We start from the raw sequence: 20022 nt of genomic DNA, 5'->3' as shown, positions 1-20022 counted from the left end.
GCGGCTCGTTGGTCCACGGTTATGATTCTCCCTTCGGAATGATCACATTTGAAATGCGAGAGTCACGGGCCAAATCCCGGACGAGCCCCGCCATGTTTTACTCAAATTTCCGCTTCTAACAGCCGCTCGACATGTGAGAAAACAGACGTATTTCACGTTAAAACGTGTGATTTTACGCCGATGTTCCCTTAGCATCCAAATCCCAGAGCAAAGTGAAACCCGCCAAACTGAGTAAAGTTAAAATATCTCAGAGGTACTCGGCTCTGTGACTCGTTGGATAACCGAAAGCCTTGTTTGGTTCCGGCCGATACTTGATCAGTATATCTTCCTGTCTGTACGCATAAGTTCACCTCAATTGGGATAAGCATACATTCAGCGTCAATCTCCACCTCTGCCCTGAATATGAGTGCGTCCTGGTTCTCTAGAGCTGAAAAGATGAGAGAAGCTGCTTTTTGAATTCGATCCTTGGCTGCCGAATTCAAAGCATACAGGAAATCAATCCGGGCTGGCAAAGCTGCCTGGTCTGATTAAAAGGCGGTGACAGCCTATATTGTAAGCATGTTCTCGTCTTCTGGCCTCAACATTAGGTTCAACGTATCGGATGATAAGCACCGCTCCCATTGTCTGGTAATGGTTCTGCTATTCCCACTAACACTTCCTCTGGACCATCCTTTGTTACGTTATTGCCCGATTACCACCCACTTTGCCTTTCTCCATTGTGCAATGTATTATTTAATCACTCCTACGTTCCGCTGCATCACAAACGTTCCCATTTGACATTTCTCGCTGCGTATTTTTTCCAGGCTCTATTTTTGTTGAAAACATCTGTAATCTTTAACTTTTTCCTGAAATATCGGAATTATTATCCGACAGAACGTGAAACCGGATTCTTCCTCCACAAAATCTGCACGACCTGCCGAGTTTTACATATTTATCTGTTTTTATTCATTCTATTTCCGTGTCCCTTTTAAGGGGATTTGCTGTCTGTCCAAGATCATTCTCTGTCTTTGTAAAATGGTGTGCTATCAGACCCTCATCATTCTGTGTCTGTTTCAAAGGGATGTGCTGTCTGTCCCGGATTTCCAATTTGAAATTTCAAAACCTGCCTTTGGAGGTTAAGGAATATTAGTTTGTTTGTGTGTTTCAGACTGGGCTGGTTTTACGAGCTTCCCTCCCTCCTTGTCTATCACCTGTGGCTTCAATAACAGTCTCTGCGCCGCGTGGTCCTGAGCCCCACTGCACAATTGCCTTCAGGGATGATCGAAATCTCACTTTATTCTTTTAAAAGGGAACGGCTGTCAGTCAAGGGTCATTCTGCATCTGGGTAAAAGGGATGTCCTTGCAATCCCGGATCATTCTGTGTCTGTTTAAATGGGCTGGTTGTCAGTTCCGGTTCATAATCTTTCCCTTTAAAACGGATTTTCTCATAAACCCGGGTCATCCTGTATTGTTTGAGAAGGAGTATGATTTCAGCTGCAATGACCGAATTGTAAAACTATAGTGTTCCAATTTACATTGGGGTTGCCTGCGCCGGTGCGCACCCAGATCGCAGTGCATCTGTTCATTCACTCGAAATATGCTCATCTTTTCCTAAATCCACTCCTTGATATTGCAGTTGTCCCTAATTTGCTCGCAATATATACAACAACACAATGAATGTTGCTGGCAGCGGCCACGTGGCCTAATGGATAAGCCGTCTGACTTCGATGACAACCGCAAAGTTATCAGAAGATTGCAGGTTCGAGTCCTTCCGCGGTCAACTTAGCTCGCTACGAGACAATTTATATTCTTTGTTGTGATTCTGCCGAGAAACCAACCATCTCTTCCAGTCACTCACCTGAAGTGAAGGAAGGCTGTTTGCTCAAAGAATCTCATGGCAAGTTTTCATCATTGTCGATCTGCAAACACGAGCAGAGCAAGCTGTGAAGTGGACTTTCTTGCACATTATTTCTGTTTGGATACAAAAAGCAGGAGATTGAATGGCTGACGATATCTTATAGCAGAGACGAGGTGGCCGAGAAGTTAAGGCGATGGACTGCTAATCAATTGTGCTCTGCACGCATGGGGTCGAATCCCATTCTCGTCGTCGTTGTCTTGCCGCTTAACCACTTTTTGACATTCACATTTAACCTAATCGCCAAAATCCCCTTTTACTTACAGGGATGCTGTACTTTCCTCATGTCATGTCTCAAATTAATAAAATATTCGTCAAAAGGAGAACAGTTGCAGTACAATGGCGAGGGGCACTAATTAGATAGGTATCTGAGAGACAGCACATGCACGATGGGCCATAATATCATTTCTCACCACCGTCAGAAGCTGAGAGCTGCGCTTTTCACTGTCGGCGGCTCGTTGGTCCACGGTTATGATTCTCCCTTCGGAATGATCACATTTGAAATGCGAGAGTCACGGGCCAAATCCCGGACGAGCCCCGCCATGTTTTACTCAAATTTCCGCTTCTAACAGCCGCTCGACATGTGAGAAAACAGACGTATTTCACGTTAAAACGTGTGATTTTACGCCGATGTTCCCTTAGCATCCAAATCCCAGAGCAAAGTGAAACCCGCCAAACTGAGTAAAGTTAAAATATCTCAGAGGTACTCGGCTCTGTGACTCGTTGGATAACCGAAAGCCTTGTTTGGTTCCGGCCGATACTTGATCAATATATCTTCCTGTCTGTACGCATAAGTTCACCTCAATTGGGATAAGCATACATTCAGCGTCAATCTCCACCTCTGCCCTGAATATGAGTGCGTCCTGGTTCTCTAGAGCTGAAAAGATGAGAGAAGCTGCTTTTTGAATTCGATCCTTGGCTGCCGAATTCAAAGCATACAGGAAATCAATCCGGGCTGGCAAAGCTGCCTGGTCTGATTAAAAGGCGGTGACAGCCTATATTGTAAGCATGTTCTCGTCTTCTGGCCTCAACATTAGGTTCAACGTATCGGATGATAAGCACCGCTCCCATTGTCTGGTAATGGTTCTGCTATTCCCACTAACACTTCCTCTGGACCATCCTTTGTTACGTTATTGCCCGATTACCACCCACTTTGCCTTTCTCCATTGTGCAATGTATTATTTAATCACTCCTACGTTCCGCTGCATCACAAACGTTCCCATTTGACATTTCTCGCTGCGTATTTTTTCCAGGCTCTATTTTTGTTGAAAACATCTGTAATCTTTAACTTTTTCCTGAAATATCGGAATTATTATCCGACAGAACGTGAAACCGGATTCTTCCTCCACAAAATCTGCACGACCTGCCGAGTTTTACATATTTATCTGTTTTTATTCATTCTATTTCCGTGTCCCTTTTAAGGGGATTTGCTGTCTGTCCAAGATCATTCTCTGTCTTTGTAAAATGGTGTGCTATCAGACCCTCATCATTCTGTGTCTGTTTCAAAGGGATGTGCTGTCTGTCCCGGATTTCCAATTTGAAATTTCAAAACCTGCCTTTGGAGGTTAAGGAATATTAGTTTGTTTGTGTGTTTCAGACTGGGCTGGTTTTACGAGCTTCCCTCCCTCCTTGTCTATCACCTGTGGCTTCAATAACAGTCTCTGCGCCGCGTGGTCCTGAGCCCCACTGCACAATTGCCTTCAGGGATGATCGAAATCTCACTTTATTCTTTTAAAAGGGAACGGCTGTCAGTCAAGGGTCATTCTGCATCTGGGTAAAAGGGATGTCCTTGCAATCCCGGATCATTCTGTGTCTGTTTAAATGGGCTGGTTGTCAGTTCCGGTTCATAATCTTTCCCTTTAAAACGGATTTTCTCATAAACCCGGGTCATCCTGTATTGTTTGAGAAGGAGTATGATTTCAGCTGCAATGACCGAATTGTAAAACTATAGTGTTCCAATTTACATTGGGGTTGCCTGCGCCGGTGCGCACCCAGATCGCAGTGCATCTGTTCATTCACTCGAAATATGCTCATCTTTTCCTAAATCCACTCCTTGATATTGCAGTTGTCCCTAATTTGCTCGCAATATATACAACAACACAATGAATGTTGCTGGCAGCGGCCACGTGGCCTAATGGATAAGCCGTCTGACTTCGATGACAACCGCAAAGTTATCAGAAGATTGCAGGTTCGAGTCCTTCCGCGGTCAACTTAGCTCGCTACGAGACAATTTATATTCTTTGTTGTGATTCTGCCGAGAAACCAACCATCTCTTCCAGTCACTCACCTGAAGTGAAGGAAGGCTGTTTGCTCAAAGAATCTCATAGCAAGTTTTCATCATTGTCGATCTGCATGCACGGGCAGAGCAAGCTGTGAAGTGGACTTTCTTGCACATTATTTCTGTTTGGATACAAAAAGCAGGAGATTGAATGGCTGACGATATCTTATAGCAGAGAAGAGGTGGCCGAGAGGTTAAGGCGATGGACTGCTAATCCATTGTGCTCTGCACGCATGGGTTCGAATCCCATTCTCGTCGTCGTTGGCTTGCAGGTTAAACACTTTTTGACATTCACATTGAACCTAATCGCCAAATTCCCCTTTTACTTACAGGGATGCTGTACTTTCCTCATGTCATGTCTCAAATTAATAATATATTCGTCAAAAGGAGAACAGTTGCAGTACAATGGCGAGGGGCACTAATTAGATAGGTATCTGAGAGACAGCACATGCACGATGGGCCATAATATCATTTCTCACCACCGTCAGAATCTGAGTGCTGCGCTTTTCACTGTCGGCGGCTCGTTGGTCCACGGTTATGATTCTCCCTTCGGAATGATCACATTTGAAATGCGAGAGTCACGGGCCAAATCCCGGACGAGCCCCGCCATGTTTTACTCAAATTTCCGCTTCTAACAGCCGCTCGACATGTGAGAAAACAGACGTATTTCACGTTAAAACGTGTGATTTTACGCCGATGTTCCCTTAGCATCCAAATCCCAGAGCAAAGTGAAACCCGCCAAACTGAGTAAAGTTAAAATATCTCAGAGGTACTCGGCTCTGTGACTCGTTGGATAACCGAAAGCCTTGTTTGGTTCCGGCCGATACTTGATCAGTATATCTTCCTGTCTGTACGCATAAGTTCACCTCAATTGGGATAAGCATACATTCAGCGTCAATCTCCACCTCTGCCCTGAATATGTGTGCGTCCTGGTTCTCTAGAGCTGAATAGATGAGAGAAGCTGCTTTTTGAATTCGTCCCTTGGCTGCCGAATTCAAAGCATACAGGAAATCAATCCGGGCTGGCAAAGCTGCCTGGTCTGATTAAAAGGCGGTGACAGCCTATATTGTAAGCATGTTCTCGTCTTCTGGCCTCAACATTAGGTTCAACGTATCGGATGATAAGCACCGCTCCCATTGTCTGGTAATGGTTCTGCTATTCCCACTAACACTTCCTCTGGACCATCCTTTGTTACGTTATTGCCCGATTACCACCCACTTTGCCTTTCTCCATTGTGCCATGTATTATTTAATCACTCCTTCGTTCCGCTGCATCACAAACGTTCCCATTTGACATTTCTCGCTGCGTATTTTTTCCAGGCGCTATTTTTGTTGAAAACATCTGTAATCTTTAACTTTTTCGTGAAATATCGCAATTATTATCCGACAGAACGTGAAACCGGATTCTTCCTCCACAAAATCTGCACGACCTGCCGAGTTTTACATATTTATCTGTTTTTATTCATTCGATTTCCGTGTCCCTTTTAAGGGGATTTGCTGTCTGTCCAAGATCATTCTCTGTCTCTGTAAAATGGTGTGCTATCAGACCCTCATCATTCTGTGTCAGTTTCAAAGGGATGTGCTGTCTGTCCCGGATTTCCAATTTGAAATTTCAAAACCTGCCTTTGGAGGTGAAGGAATATTAGTTTGTTTGTGTGTTTCAGACTGGGCTGGTTTTACGTCCTTCCCTCCCTCCTTGTCTATCACCTGTGGCTTCAATAACAGTCTCTGCGCCGCGTGGTCCTGAGCCCCACTGCACAATTGCCTTCAGGGATGATCGAAATCTCACTTTATTCTTTTAAAAGGGAACTGCTGTCAGTCAAGGGTCATTCTGCATCTGGGTAAAAGGGATGTCCTTGCAATCCCGGATCATTCTGTGTCTGTTTAAATGGGCTGGTTGTCAGTTCCGGTTCATAATCTTTCCCTTTAAAACGGATTTTCTCATAAACCCGGGTCATCCTGTATTGTTTGAGAAGGAGTATGATTTCAGCTGCAATGACCGAATTGTTAAACTATAGTGTTCCAATTTACATTGGGCTTGCCTGCGCCGGTGCGCACCCAGATCGCAGTGCATCTGTTCATTCACTCGAAATATGCTCATCTTTTCCTGAATCCACTCCTTGATATTGCAGTTGCCCCGAATTTGCTCGCAATATATACAACAACACAATGAATGCTGCTGGCAGCGGCCGCGTGGCCTAATGGATAAGGCGTCTGACTTCGATGACAACCGCAAAGTTATCAGAAGATTGCAGGTTCGAGTCCTGCCGCGGTCAACTTAGCTCGCTACGAGACATTTTATATTCTTTGTTGTGATTCTGCCGAGAAACCAACCATCTCTTCCAGTCACTCACCTGAAGTGAAGGAAGGCTGTTTGCTCAAAGAATGTCATGGCAAGTTTTCATCATTGTCGATCTGCATGCACGAGCAGAGCAAGCTGTGAAGTGGACTTTCTTGCACATTATTTCTGTTTGGATACAAAAAGCAGGAGATTGAATGGCTGACGATATCTTATAGCAGAGACGAGGTGGCCGAGAGATTAAGGCGATGGACTGCTAATCCATTGTGCTTTGCACGCATGGGTTCGAATCCCATTCTCGTCGTCGTTGGCTTGCAGCTCAGCCACTTTTTGACACTCACATTTAACCTCATCGCCAAATTCCCCTTTTACTTACAGGGATGCTGTACTTTCCTCATGTCATGTCTCAAATTAATAATATATTCGTCAAAAGGAGAACAGTTGCAGAACAATGGCAACGGCACTAATTAGATAGGTATCTGAGAGACAGCACATGCACGATGGGCCATAATATCATTTCTCACCTCCGTCAGAATCTGAGAGCTGCGCTTTTCACTGTCGGCGGCTCGTTGGTCCACGGTTATGATTCTCCCTTCGGATTGATCACATTTGAAATGCGAGAGGTCACGGGCCAAATCCCGGACGAGCCCCGCCATGTTTTACTCAAAGTTCCGCTTCTAACAGCCGCTCGACATGAGAGAAAACAGACGTATTTCAAGTTAAAACTTGTGATTTTACGCCGATGTTCCCTCAGCATCCAAATCCCAGAGCAAAGTGAAACCCGCCAAACTGAGTAAAGTTAAAATATCTCAGAGGTACTCGGCTCTGTGACTCGTTGGATAACCTAAAGCCTTGTTTGGTTCCGGCCGATACTTGATCAGTATATCTTCCTGTCTGTACGCATAAGTTCACCTCAATTGGGATAAGCATACATTAAGCGTCAATCTCCACCTCTGCCCTGAATATGTGTGCGTCCTGTTTCTCTCGAGCTGAAAAGATGAGAGAAGCTGCCTTTTGAATTCGTCCCTTGGCTGCCGAATTCAAAGCGGACAGGAAATCAATCCGGGCTGGCAATGCTGCCTGGTCTGATTAAAAGGCGGTGACATCCTATATTGTAAGCATGTTCTCGTCTTCTGGCCTCAACATTAGGTTCAACGTACCGGATGATAAGCACCGCTCCTATTGTCTGGTAATGGTTCTGCTATTCCCACTAACACCTCCTCTGGACCATCCTTTGTTACGTTATTGCCCGATTACCTCCCACTTTGCCTTTCTCCATTGTGCCGTGTATTATTTAATCACTCCTGCGTTCCGCTGTATCACAAACGTTCCCATTTGAAATTTCTCGCTGCGTATTTTTTGCAGGCGTTATTTTTGTTGAAAACATCTGTAATCTTTAACTTTTTCCTGAAATATCGGAATGATTATCCGACAGAACGTGAAACCGGATTCTTCCTCCACAAAATCTGCACGACATGCCGAGTTTTACATATTTATCTGTTTTTATTCATTCTATTTCCGTGTCCCTTTTCAGGGGATTTGCTGTCTGTCCGAGATCATTCTCTGTCTCTGTAAAATAGTGTGCTATCAGACCCTCATCATTCTGTGTCTGTTTCAAAGGGATGTGCTGTCTGTCCCGGATTTCCAATTTGAAATTTCAAAACCTGCCTTTGGAGGTTAAGGAATATTAGTTTGTTTGTGTGTTTCAGACTGGGCTGGTTTTACGTCCCTCCCTCCTTGTCTATCACCTGTGGCTTCAATAACAGTCTCTGCGCCGCGTGGTCCTGAGCCCCACTGCACAATTGCCTTCAGGGATGATCGAAATCTCACTTTATTCTTTTAAAAGGGGACTGCTGTCAGTCAAGGGTCATTCTGCATCTGGGTAAAAGGGATGTCCTTGCAATCCCGGATCATTCTGTGTCTATTTAAATGGGCTGGTTGTCAGTTCCGGTTCATAATCTTTCCCTTTTAAACGGATTTTCTCATAAACCCGGGTCATCCTGTATTGTTTGAGAAGGAGTATGATTTCAGCTGCAATGACCGAATTGTTAAACTATAGTGTTCCAATTTACATTGGGGTTGCCTGCACCGGTGCGCACCCAGATCGCAGTGCATCTGTTCATTCACTCGAAATATGCTCATCTTTTCCGAAATCCACTCCTTGATATTGCAGTTGCCCCGATTTTGCTCGCAATATACACAACAACACAATGAATGTTGCTGGCAGCGGCCGCGTGGCCTAATGGATAAGGCGTCTGACTTCGATGACAACCGCAAAGTTATCAGAAGATTGCAGGTTCGAGTCCTGCCGCGGTCAATTAGCTCACTACGTGAAATTTTATATTCTTTGTTGTGATTCTGCCGAGAAACCAACCATCTCTTCCAGTCACTCACCTGAAGTGAAGGAAGGCTGTTTGCTCAAAGAATCTCATGGCAAGTTTTCATCATTGTCGATCTGCATGCACGAGCAGAGCAAGCTGTGAAGTGGACTTTCTTGCACATTATTTCTGTTTGGATACAAAAAGCAGGAGATTGAATGGCTGACGATGTCTTATAGCAGAGACGAGGTGGCCGAGAGATTAAGGCGATGGACTGCTAATCCATTGTGCTCTGCACGCATGCGTTCGAATCCCATTCTCGTCGTCGTTGGCTTGCAGCTTAGCCACATTTTGACATTCACATTTAACCTCATCGCCAAATTCCCCTTTTACTCACAGGGATGCTGTACTTTCCTCATGTCATGTCTCAAATTAATAATATATTCGTCAAAAGGAGAACAGTTGCAGTACAATGGCGAGGGGCACTAATTAGATAGGTATCTGAGAGACAGCACATGGACGATGGGCCATAATATCATTTCTCACCACCGTCAGAATCTGAGAGCTGCGCTTTTCACTGTCGGCGGCTCGTTGGTCCACGGTTATGATTCTCCCTTCGGATTGATCACATTTGAAATGCGAGAGGTCACGGGCCAAATCCCGGACGAGCCCCGCCATGTTTTACTCAAAGTTCCGCTTCTAACAGCCGCTCGATATGAGAGAAAACAGACGTATTTCAAGTTAAAACTTGTGATTTTACGCCGATGTTCCCTTAGCATCCAAATCCCAGAGCAAAGTGAAACCCGCCAAACGGAGTAAAGTTAAAATATCTCAGAGGTACTCGGCTCTGTGACTCGTTGGATAACCTAAAGCCTTGTTTGGTTCCGGCCGATACTTGATCAGTATATCTTCCTGTCTGTACGCATAAGTTCACCTCAATTGGGATAAGCATACGTTCAGCGTCAATCTCCACCTCTGCCCTGAATATGTATTCCTCCTGGTTCTCTAGAGCTGAAAAGATGAGAGAAGCTGCTTTTTGAATTCGTCCCTTGGCTGCCGAATTCAAAGCATACAGGAAATCAATCCGGGCTGGCAAAGCTGCCTGGTCTGATTAAAAGGCGGTGACAGCCTATATTGTAAGCATGTTCTCGTCTTCTGGCCTCAACATTAGGTTCAACGTATCGGGTGATAAGCACCGCTCCCATTGTCTGGTAATGGTTCTGCTATTCCCACAAACACTTCCTCTGGACCATCCTTTGTTACGTTATTGCCCGATTACCACCCACTTTGCCTTTCTCCATTGTGCCATGTATTATTTAATTACTCCTTCGTTCCGCTGCATCACAAACGTTCCCATTTGACATTTCTCGCTGCGTATTTTTTCCAGGCGCTATTTTTGTTGAAAACATCTGTAATCTTTAACTTTTTCCTGAAATATCGGAATTATTATCCGACAGAACGTGAAATCGGATTCCTCCTCCACAAAATCTGCACGACCTGCCGAGTTTTACATATTTATCTGTTATTATTCATTCTATTTCCGTGTCCCTTTTAAGGGGATTTGCTGTCTGTCCAAGATCATTCTCTGTCTCTGTAAAATGGTGTGCTATCAGACCCTCATCATTCTGTGTCTGTTTCAAAGGGATGTGCTGTCTGTCCCGGATTTCCAATTTGAAATTTCAAAACCTGCCTTTGGAGGTTAAGGAATATTAGTTTGTTTGTGTGTTTCAGACTGGGCTGGTTTTACGTCCCACCCTCCCTCCTTGTCTATCACCTGTGGCTTCAATAACAGTCTCTGCGCCGCGTGGTCCTGAGCCCCACTGCACAATTGCCTTCAGGGATGATCGAAATCTCACTTTATTCTTTTAAAAGGGGACTGCTGTCAGTCAAGGGTCATTCTGCATCTGGGTAAAAGGGATGTCCTTGCAATCCCGGATCATTCTGTGTCTGTTTGAATGGGCTGGTTGTCAGTTCCGGTTCATAATCTTTCCCTTTAAAACGGATTTTCTCATAAACCCGGGGTCATCCTGTATTGTTTGAGAAGGAGTATGATTTCAGCTGCAATGACCGAATTGTTAAACTATAGTGTTCCAACTTACATTGGGGTTGCCAGCGCCGGTGCGCACCCAGATCGCAGTGCATCTGTTCATTCACTCGAAATATGCTCATCTTTTCCAAAATCCACTCCTTCATCTTGCAGTTGCCCCGAATTTGCTCGCAATATACACAACACCACAATGATTGGTGCTGGCAGCGGCCGCGTGGCCTAATAGATGAGGCGTCTGACTTCGATTTCAACCGCAAAGTTATCAGAAGATTGCAGGTTCGAGTCCTGCCGCGGTCAACTAAGCTCGTTACGTGAAATTTTATATTCTTTGTTGTGATTCTGCCGAGAAACCAACCATCTCTTCCAGTCACTCACCTGAAGTGAAGGAAGGCTGTTTGCTGAAAGAATCTCATGGCAAGTTTTCATCATTGTCGATCTGCATGCACGGGCAGAGCAAGCTGTGAAGTGGACTTTCTTGCACATTATTTCTGTTTGGATACAAAAAGCAGGAGATTGAATGGCTGACGATGTCTTATAGCAGAAACGAGGTGGCCGAGAGATTAAGGCGATGGACTGCTAATCCATTATGCTCTGCACGCATGGGTTCGAATCCCATTCTCGTCGTCGTTGTCTTGCAGCTTAACCACTTTTTGACATTCACATTTAACCTCATCGCCAAATTCCCCTTTTACTTACAGGGATGCTGTACTTTCCTCATGCCATGTCTCAAATTAATAATATATTCGTCAAAAGGAGAACAGTTGCAGTACAATGGCGAGGGGCACTAATTAGATAGGTATCTGAGAGACAGCACATGCACGATGGGCCATAATATCATTTCACACCACCGTCAGAATCTGAGAGCTGCGCTTTTCACTGTCGGCGGCTCGTTGGTCCACGGTTATGAATCTCGCTTCGGAATGATCACATTTTAAATGCGAGAGATCACGGGCCAAATCCCGGTGGAGCTCCGCCATGTTTTATTCAAAACTCCGCTTCTTACAGCCGCTCGACATGTGAGAAAACAGACATATTTCACGTTAAAACGTGTGATTTTACGCCGATGTTTCATTAGCATCCAAATCCCAGAGCAAAGTGAAACCCGCCAAATTGAGTAAAGTTAAAATATCTCAGAGGTACTCGGCTCTGTGACTCGTTGGATAACCTGAACCCTTGTTTGGTTTCGGCCAATACTTGATCAGTATATCTTCCTATCTGAACGCATAAGTTCACCTCAATTGGGATAATCTTACATTCAGCGTCAATCTCAACCTCTGCCCTGAATATGAGTGCGTCCTGTTTCTCTAGAGCTGAAAAGATGAGAGAAGCTGCCTTTTGAATTAGTCCCTTGGCTGCCGAATTCAAAGCGGACAGGACATCAATCCGGGCTGGCAAAGCTGCCTGGTCTGATTATATTGTAGGCATGTTCTCGTCTTCTGGCCTCAACATTATGTTCAACGTATCGGATCATAAGCACCGCTCCCATTGTCTGGTAATGGTTCTGCTATTCCCACTAACACCTCCTCTGGACGATCCTTTGTTCCGTTATTGCCCGATTACCACGCACTTTGCCTTTCTCCATTGTGCCATGTATTATTTAATCACTCCTGCGTTCCACTGTATCACAGACGTTCCCATTTGACCTTTCTCGCTGCGTATTTTTTCCAGGCGCTATTTTTGTTGAAAAAATCTGTAATCTTTAACTTTTTCATAAAATATCGGAATGATTATCCGACAGAACGTGAAACCGGATTCTTCCTCCACAAATTCTGCACGACCTGCCGAGTTTTGCATATTTATCTGTTTTTATTCATTCTATTTCCGTGTCCCTTTTAAGGGGATGTGCTTTTTGTCCGAGATCATTCTCTGTCTCTTTAAAATGGTGTGCTATCAGACCGTCATTATTCTGTGTCTGTTTAAAAGGGATGTGCTGTCTGTCCCTGATTTCCAATTTCAAATTTCCAAACCTGCCTTTGGAGTTTAAGGAATTTTAGTTTGTTTGTGTATTTGTGTAAGCTAGAGAGTGTGCAAAGGTGCTGTGCGATCTTACTGTAATGTGAGAAAAATGCATTACATGCAACTTGAAACCGTACTGATTTGATTGAACACTCCTTCGTGGACTGTCTGACGGTAGAAGAATCTGCTGTGGGACTTTGCTATTCCACATCTGAAAGAAGGGCAAATACACAAGTTAGAAATATAGCGATTTTAGCCAGGGCTTGCGTGTGGGCTGTGTGACATGATGACATCCTCCATCCTTATTTTCAAATTCAAATCAAATCAAACCAAGACAAGACAAGACAAGACTTGACTGACTTTGTTTATCCATGTATATATATGTGTGTATATTTAAATATAATCCCAAATTTTTAACTTCCAAAATAAATATGCTTTTTCTGTTCCGCCTGCACCGGGCTCTATTACATTTGACCTATTTCACAGCACAAGCAGCTGCTGTCAGATCCAGCAGAAAGAGACACGCGACTTTAAAAGATCGCCATTATTGCCCACATCTTCCCTCATGCTTGTCTTCCACCATGGGCTTACTGTGTTTGGGTATTTATTTACTGCACCACTCATTTCCAATGGAATTATTCTCGTTACACAGATTTCGTTCAATCAAAAAATACATAGATTATGAATCATTTATGTATTTATTTAAAACAACTCAAATTCAATTTTTTTTAAATTCAATTTAAATGCATTCATTTTCTAAAAATGTTAAATATATATATATTTCAGTCTAGACTGGTTTTACGTGTATCCCTCCTTCCTGCCTGTCTATCACCTGGGGCTTCAATAACCGTTTCTGCCCCGCGTGGTCCTGAGCCCCACTGCACAATTGCCTTCAGGGATGATAGAAATCTCACTTTATTCTTTTAAAATGGAATTGCTGTCAGTCATGTGTCATTCTGTATCTGGGTAAAAGGGATGTCCTTGCAGTCCCGGATCATTCTGTGTCTGTTTAAACAGGCTGGTTGTCAGTTCCGGTTCATAATCTTTCCCTTTAAAACGGATTTTCTCATAAACCCCGGTCATCCTGTATAGTTTGAGAAGGAGTATGATTTCAGCTGCAATGACCGAATTGTTAAACTGTTGTATTCCAATTTGCATTGGGGTTGCCTGCGGCGGTGCGCACCCAGATCGCAGTGCATCTGTTCATTCACTCAAAATATGCTCATCTTGTCCGAAATCCACTCCTTGCTGTTGCAGTTGCCCCGAATTTGCTCCCAATATACACAACGACACAATATCCCATCATGGCAGAGGCCACGTGGCCTAATGGATAAGGCGTCTGACTTGAATTATAACCGCGATGTTAGCAAATGATTGCAGTTTCGAGTTCGACTGAAGTTGCTGCGTGAAATGTTATATTCTTTGATGTGATTCTGCCGAGAAATCAACACTCTCTTCCAGAAACTCACCTGAAGTAAAGGAAGGCAGTTTGCTAAAATAATCTAATGGCACGTTTTCATCATTGTCGATCTGCATGCACGGGCAGAGCAAGCTGTGAAGTGGACTTTCTTGCACATTTTTTCTGTTTGGATACAAAAAGCAGGAGATTGAATGGCTGACGATGCGAGACAGAAGAGAGGAGATGGCCGAGAGGTTAAGGCGATGGACTGTTAATTCATTGTGGTATACACGCATGGGTTCGAATTACGTCCTCGTCGTCGTTGTCTTGCAGCTTTGATCTCCCTGGTCGTTTTTTCATTCAAATTTACCTCAGCGCCAAATTCCCCTTTTACTTGCATTGATGCTGCCCTTTGCTCATGTCATGTCTCAAATTAATAATATATTCATCTAAATGATAACATTTGCAGGACAATGGCGAGGGGGACTAATTAGATCGGTCTCTGAGGGACAGCACAAGCACGATGGGCCGAATATCTTTTCTCACTACCGTCAGAATCTGAGAGCTGCGCTTTTCACTGTCGGCGGCTCGTTGGTCTAGGGGTATGATTCTCGCTTCGTAATGATCACACTTGAAATGCGAGAGTTCTCGGGCCAAATCCCGGACGAACCGCATAATTTTTTACTCAAAGTTCCGCTTCTCACAGCCGCTCGACATATGAGAAAACAGACATATTTCACGTTAATACGTGTGATTTTACGCCGATGTTCCCACAACTTCCAAATCTCAGAGCAAAGTGAAACCCGCCAAACTGAGTAAAGTTAAAGTATCTCAGAGGTACTCGGCTCTGTGACTCGTTGGGTCACCTACACCCTTGTTTGGTTCCGGCCAATTCTTGATCAGTATATCTTCCTGTCTGTAGGCATAAGTTCACCTCAATTGGGAGAAGCATACCTTCAGCGTCAATCTCCACCTCTGCCCTGAATATGAGTGATTCCTGTTTCTCTAGAGCCGAAAAGCTGAGAGAAGCTGCCTTTTCAATTAATCCCTTGGCTGCCGAATTCAAAGCGGACAGGAAATCAATCCGGGCTGGCCAAGCTGCCTGGTCTGATTAAAAGGCGGTAACACCCTACATTGTAGGCACGTTATAGTCTTCTGGCCTCAACGTTAGGTTCAACGTATCGGATCATAAGCACCGCTCCCATTGTCTGGTAATGGTTCTGCTATTCCCACTAACACCTCCTCTGGGCCATCCTTTGTTACGTTATTGCCCGATTACCACCCACTTTGCCTTTCTCCATTTGTGCCATGTATTATTTAATCACTCCTGCGTTCCACTGCATCACAGACGTTCCCATTTCACCTTTCTCGCTGAGTATTTTTTCCAGGCGCTATTTTTGTTGAAAAATCTGTAATCTTTAACTTTTTCCAAAAATATCGGAATGATTATCCGACAGAACGTGAAACGGATTCTTCCTCCACAGAATCTGCACGACCTGCCGAGTTTTAAGAACATAAGAACATAAGAGCATAAGAATTAGGAACAGGAGCAGGCTATCTAGCCCCTCGAGCCTGCTCCGCCACTCAATAAGATCATGGCTGATCTGGCCGTGGACTCAGCTCCCCTTACCCGCCCGCTCCCCGTAACCCTTAATTCCCTTTTTGGTTTTAAATCTATCTATCTGTGATTTGAATACATTCAATGAGCTAGCCTCAACTGCTTCCTTGGGCAGAGAATTCCACAGATTTAAAACCCTCTGGGAGAAGAAATTCCTTCTCAACTCGATTTTAAATTGGCTCCCCCGTATTTTGAGGCTGTGCCCCCTGTTCTAGTCTGCCCGACCAGTGGAAACAACCTCTCTGCCTCTATCTTGTCTATCCCTTTCATTATGTTAAATGCTTCTATAAGATTACCCCTCATCCCTCTGAACTCCAACGAGTAAAGACCCAATCTACTCAATCTTTCATCATAAGGTAGCCCCCTCAGCTCCGGAATCAGCCTAGTTAATCGTCTCTGTACCCCCTCGAAAGCTAGTATATCCTTCTTTGAGATGGTGACCAAAATGCACGCAGCACTCCAGGTGTGGCCTCACCAATACCCGATACAGTTGCAGCAGGACCTCCCTGCTTTTGTACTCCATGCCTCTCGCAATGAAGGCCAACATTCCATTCACCTTCCTTATTAACTTCTGCACCTGCAAACTAACGTTTTGGGATTCATGCACAAGGACCCCCAGGTCCCTCTGCACCGCAGCATGTCGTAATTTCTCCCCATTCAAATAATATTCCCTTTTACAGTTTTTTTTTCGAAGGTGGATGGCCTCACATTTTCCAACATTGTATTCGATCTGCCAAACCTTAGCCCATTCGCTTAACCTATCTAAATCTCTTTGCAGCCTCTCTGTGTCCTCTACGCAACCCGCTTTCCCACTAATCATTGTGTCATCTGCAAATTTTGTTACACGACACTCTGTCCCCTCTTCCAGTTCATCTATGTATATTGTAAACAGTTGTGGTCCCAGCACCGATCCCTGTGGCACACCACTAACCACCGATTTCCAACCCGAAAAGGACCCATTATTCCGACTCTCTCCTGTCTGTTAGCTAGACAATTTTCTATCCATTCTAATACATTTCCTCTGACTCCGCGTACCTTTAGCTTCTGCAGTAACCTTTTATGTGGCCCCTTATCGAATGCCTTTTGGAAATATAAATACCCCACATCCATCGGTACACCTCTATCCACCATGCTCGTTATATCCTCAACGAATTCCAGTAAATTAGTTAAACTTGATTTCCCTTTCATGAAACCATGTTGCGTCTGCTTGATTGCACTATTCCTATCTAGATGTCCCGCTATTTCATCCTTAATGATAGCTTCAAGGATTCTCCCCACGACAGATGTTACTCTAACCGGCCTATCGTTACCTGCCTTTTGTCTGCCCCCTTTTTTAAACAGAGGCGTTACATTAGCTGATTTCCATTCCGCTGGTACCTCCCCAGAATCCAGAGAATTTTGGTAGATTATAACGAATGCATCTGCTATAATTTCCGCCATCTCTTTTAATACCCTCGGATGCATTTCATCAGGACCAGGGCACTTGACTACCTTGAGTTCCATTAGCCTGTCTAGCACTACCCCGCTAGTGATAGTGATTGTTTCAAGGTCCTCCCTTCCCACATTCCGGTGACCAACAATTTTTGGCATGGTTTTTGTGTCTTCCACTGTGAAGACCGAAGCAAAATAATTGTTTAAGTTCTCAGCCATTTTCACATTTCCCATTATTAAATACCCCTTATCATCTTAGAAGGAACCAACATTTACTTTAGTCACTCGTTTCCATATTTTTTATCGGTAAAAGCTTTTACTATCTGTTTTTATGTTTTGCGCAAGTTTACTTTCGTAATCTATCTTTCATTTCTTTATTGCTTTCTTAGTCATTCTTTGCTGTCGTTTAAAATTTTCCCAATCTGCTAGTTTCCCACTAATCTTGGCCACCTTGGCTAGGCATTGGTTTTTAATTTGATACTCTCCTTTATTTCTTTGGTTATCCACGGCTGGTTATCCCTTCTCTTACCGCCCTTCTTTTTCACTGGAATACATTTTTGTTGAACACTATGAAAGAGCTCCTTAAAAGTCCTCCACTGTTCCTCAATTGTGTCATCGTTTAGTCTGTGTTTGCAGTCTACTTTGGGCAACTCTGCCCTCATCCCACTTTAGTCCCCTTTGTTTAAGCATATTACGCTCGTTTGAGACACTACTTCCTCACCCTCATTCTGTATTTCAAATTCAACCATACTGTGATCACGCATTCCGAGAGGATCTTTTACTAGGAGATCATTTATTATTCCTGTCTCATTACACAGGACCAGATCTAAGATAGCTTGCTCCCTTGTAGGTTCTGTAACATATTGTTCTAAGAAACAATCCCGCATGCATTCTATGAATTCCTCCTCAAGGCTACCCCGTGCGATTTGGTTTGACAAATCGATATATCGATTAAAATCCCCCATGATTACTGCCGTTCCTTTTTCACATGCCTCCATTATTCCCTTGACTATTGCCCGCCCCACCGTGAAGTTATTATTTGGGGGCCTATAAACTACGCCCACCAGTGACTTTTTCCCTTTACTATCTCTAATCTCCACCCACAATGATTCAACATTTTGTTCATTCGAGCCGATATCGTTTCTCACAACTGGCCTGATATCATCCTTTAATAACAGAGCTACCTCACCTCCTTTTCCTTCTTGTCTATCTTTCCGAATTGTCAAATACCCCTGTATGTTTAATTCCCAGTCTTGGCCACGCTGCAACCATGATTCTGTAATGGCCACCAAATCTTACCCATTTGTAATGATTTGTGCCGTCAACTCATTTACTTTATTTAGAATGCTGCGTGCGTTTAGGTAGCGTGTTTTAATACTAGTTTTTAAACCATGATTTTTAGTTTTGACCCCTCCTGCAGCCCCTTTATATTCAGACATATTGTCCCTTCCTATCACCTTGTGGTTTACACTTACCCCAGTGCTACTCTGCTGTGTCGCCTCCTGCCTTTTGCATTCTTTCTTGGGATTCTGATCATCTGAGCTCTCATCCACTCTAACGAGCTCAGAGCCCTCTCATGGCTTCCGAATACGCCTTGCATTGATACACCAAGCCTTCATGATTGCTTTTTTAATACACTTTGACCCTTTAGAATTTTGCTGTACAGTGGCCCTTTTTGTTTTTTGCCTTGGGTTTCTCTGCCCTTTACATTTACTCATCTCCTTTCTGTCTTTTGCTTTTGTCTCCATTTTGTTTCCCTCTGTCTCCCTGCATTGATTCCCACCTCCCTGCCATATTAGTTTAACTCCTCCCCAACAGCACTAGCAAACACTCCCCCGAGAACATTGGTTCTATTCCTGCCCAGGTGCAGACCGTCCGGTTTGTACTGGTCCCACCTCCCCCAGAACAGGTTCCAATGCCCCAGGAATTCGAATCCCTCCCTGCTGCACCACTACTCAAGCCACGTATTCTTCTGAGCTATCCTGCGATTTCTACTCTGACTAGCACGTGGTACTGGTAGCAATCCTGAGATTACTACTTTTGAGGTCCGGCGTTTTAATTTAGCTCCTAGCTCCTTAAATTAGTCTTGTAGGACCTGAACCCTTTTTACCTATATCGTTGGTACCAATGTGCACCATGACAACTGGCTGTTCTACCTCCCTTTTCAGAATGTCCTGCACCCACTCCGAGACATCCTTGACCCTTGCACCAGGGAGGCAACCTACCATCCTGGAGTCTCGGTTGCGGCCGCAGAAACGCCTATCTATTCCCAGTACAATTGAATCCCCTATCACTATCGCCACGGTGCCAAGAACTTGGCTGCTGCTACCCTCCCCTGATGAGTCACCCCCCTCAACAGTTCTCAAAGCGGTGTATCTGTTTTGCAGGGGGATGACCGCAGGGGACCCCTGCACTACTTTCCTTGCACTGCTCTTCCTGCTGGTCTTCCCTTCCCTAGCTGGCTGTGGACCCTTAACCTGCGGTAAGACCAACTCGCTACGCGTGCTACTCACATCATTCTCAGCATCGTGGATGCTCCAGAGTGAATCCACCCTCAGCTCCAATTCCGCAACGCGGACTGCCAGGAGCTGGAGGCGGATACACTTCCTGCACACGTAGTTGTCAGGAACACCGGAAGTGTCCCTGAGTTTACACATGGTACAGGAGGAACATATCACATGTCCGAGCTCTCCTGCCATGACTTAACCCTTAGATTAACTTAATTGGCAACAACAGTATTAAAAGTTCCTCACTGATATAGAAGAGGAAAAAGAAAAACTACT

At 44.4% G+C, this 20022-nt stretch overlaps 7 non-coding genes across 7 annotated transcripts; all 7 read left to right on the top strand.

Annotated features, from left to right (window-relative positions):
* Positions 1-2004: 2004 nt before the first annotated feature.
* Positions 2005-2086, top strand: trnas-gcu (transfer RNA serine (anticodon GCU)). Its single transcript has one exon. It is a non-coding gene; the product is annotated as a tRNA-Ser (tRNA).
* A 2262-nt stretch (positions 2087-4348) lies between these two features.
* Positions 4349-4430, top strand: trnas-gcu (transfer RNA serine (anticodon GCU)). Its single transcript has one exon. It is a non-coding gene; the product is annotated as a tRNA-Ser (tRNA).
* A 1928-nt stretch (positions 4431-6358) lies between these two features.
* Positions 6359-6447, top strand: trnar-ucg (transfer RNA arginine (anticodon UCG)). Its single transcript is given in 2 exon segments — positions 6359-6395; positions 6412-6447. It is a non-coding gene; the product is annotated as a tRNA-Arg (tRNA).
* Positions 6448-6692: 245 nt separating this feature from the next.
* trnas-gcu (transfer RNA serine (anticodon GCU)) lies at positions 6693-6774 on the top strand. The gene has a single exon. It is a non-coding gene; the product is annotated as a tRNA-Ser (tRNA).
* Positions 6775-8698: 1924 nt separating this feature from the next.
* trnar-ucg (transfer RNA arginine (anticodon UCG)) lies at positions 8699-8787 on the top strand. The gene is given in 2 exon segments: positions 8699-8735; positions 8752-8787. It is a non-coding gene; the product is annotated as a tRNA-Arg (tRNA).
* Positions 8788-9031: 244 nt separating this feature from the next.
* Positions 9032-9113, top strand: trnas-gcu (transfer RNA serine (anticodon GCU)). Its single transcript has one exon. It is a non-coding gene; the product is annotated as a tRNA-Ser (tRNA).
* A 2264-nt stretch (positions 9114-11377) lies between these two features.
* Positions 11378-11459, top strand: trnas-gcu (transfer RNA serine (anticodon GCU)). The gene has a single exon. It is a non-coding gene; the product is annotated as a tRNA-Ser (tRNA).
* The last annotated feature ends 8563 nt before the right edge of the window (positions 11460-20022 follow it).

This window comes from Pristiophorus japonicus, unplaced genomic scaffold, assembly GCF_044704955.1.
Source record: "Pristiophorus japonicus isolate sPriJap1 unplaced genomic scaffold, sPriJap1.hap1 HAP1_SCAFFOLD_168, whole genome shotgun sequence".
Lineage (NCBI taxonomy): Eukaryota > Metazoa > Chordata > Chondrichthyes > Pristiophoridae > Pristiophorus > Pristiophorus japonicus.
The sequence above is the reverse complement of the archived record's forward strand: the minus strand, read 5'-3'. Positions and strand labels throughout refer to the sequence as shown.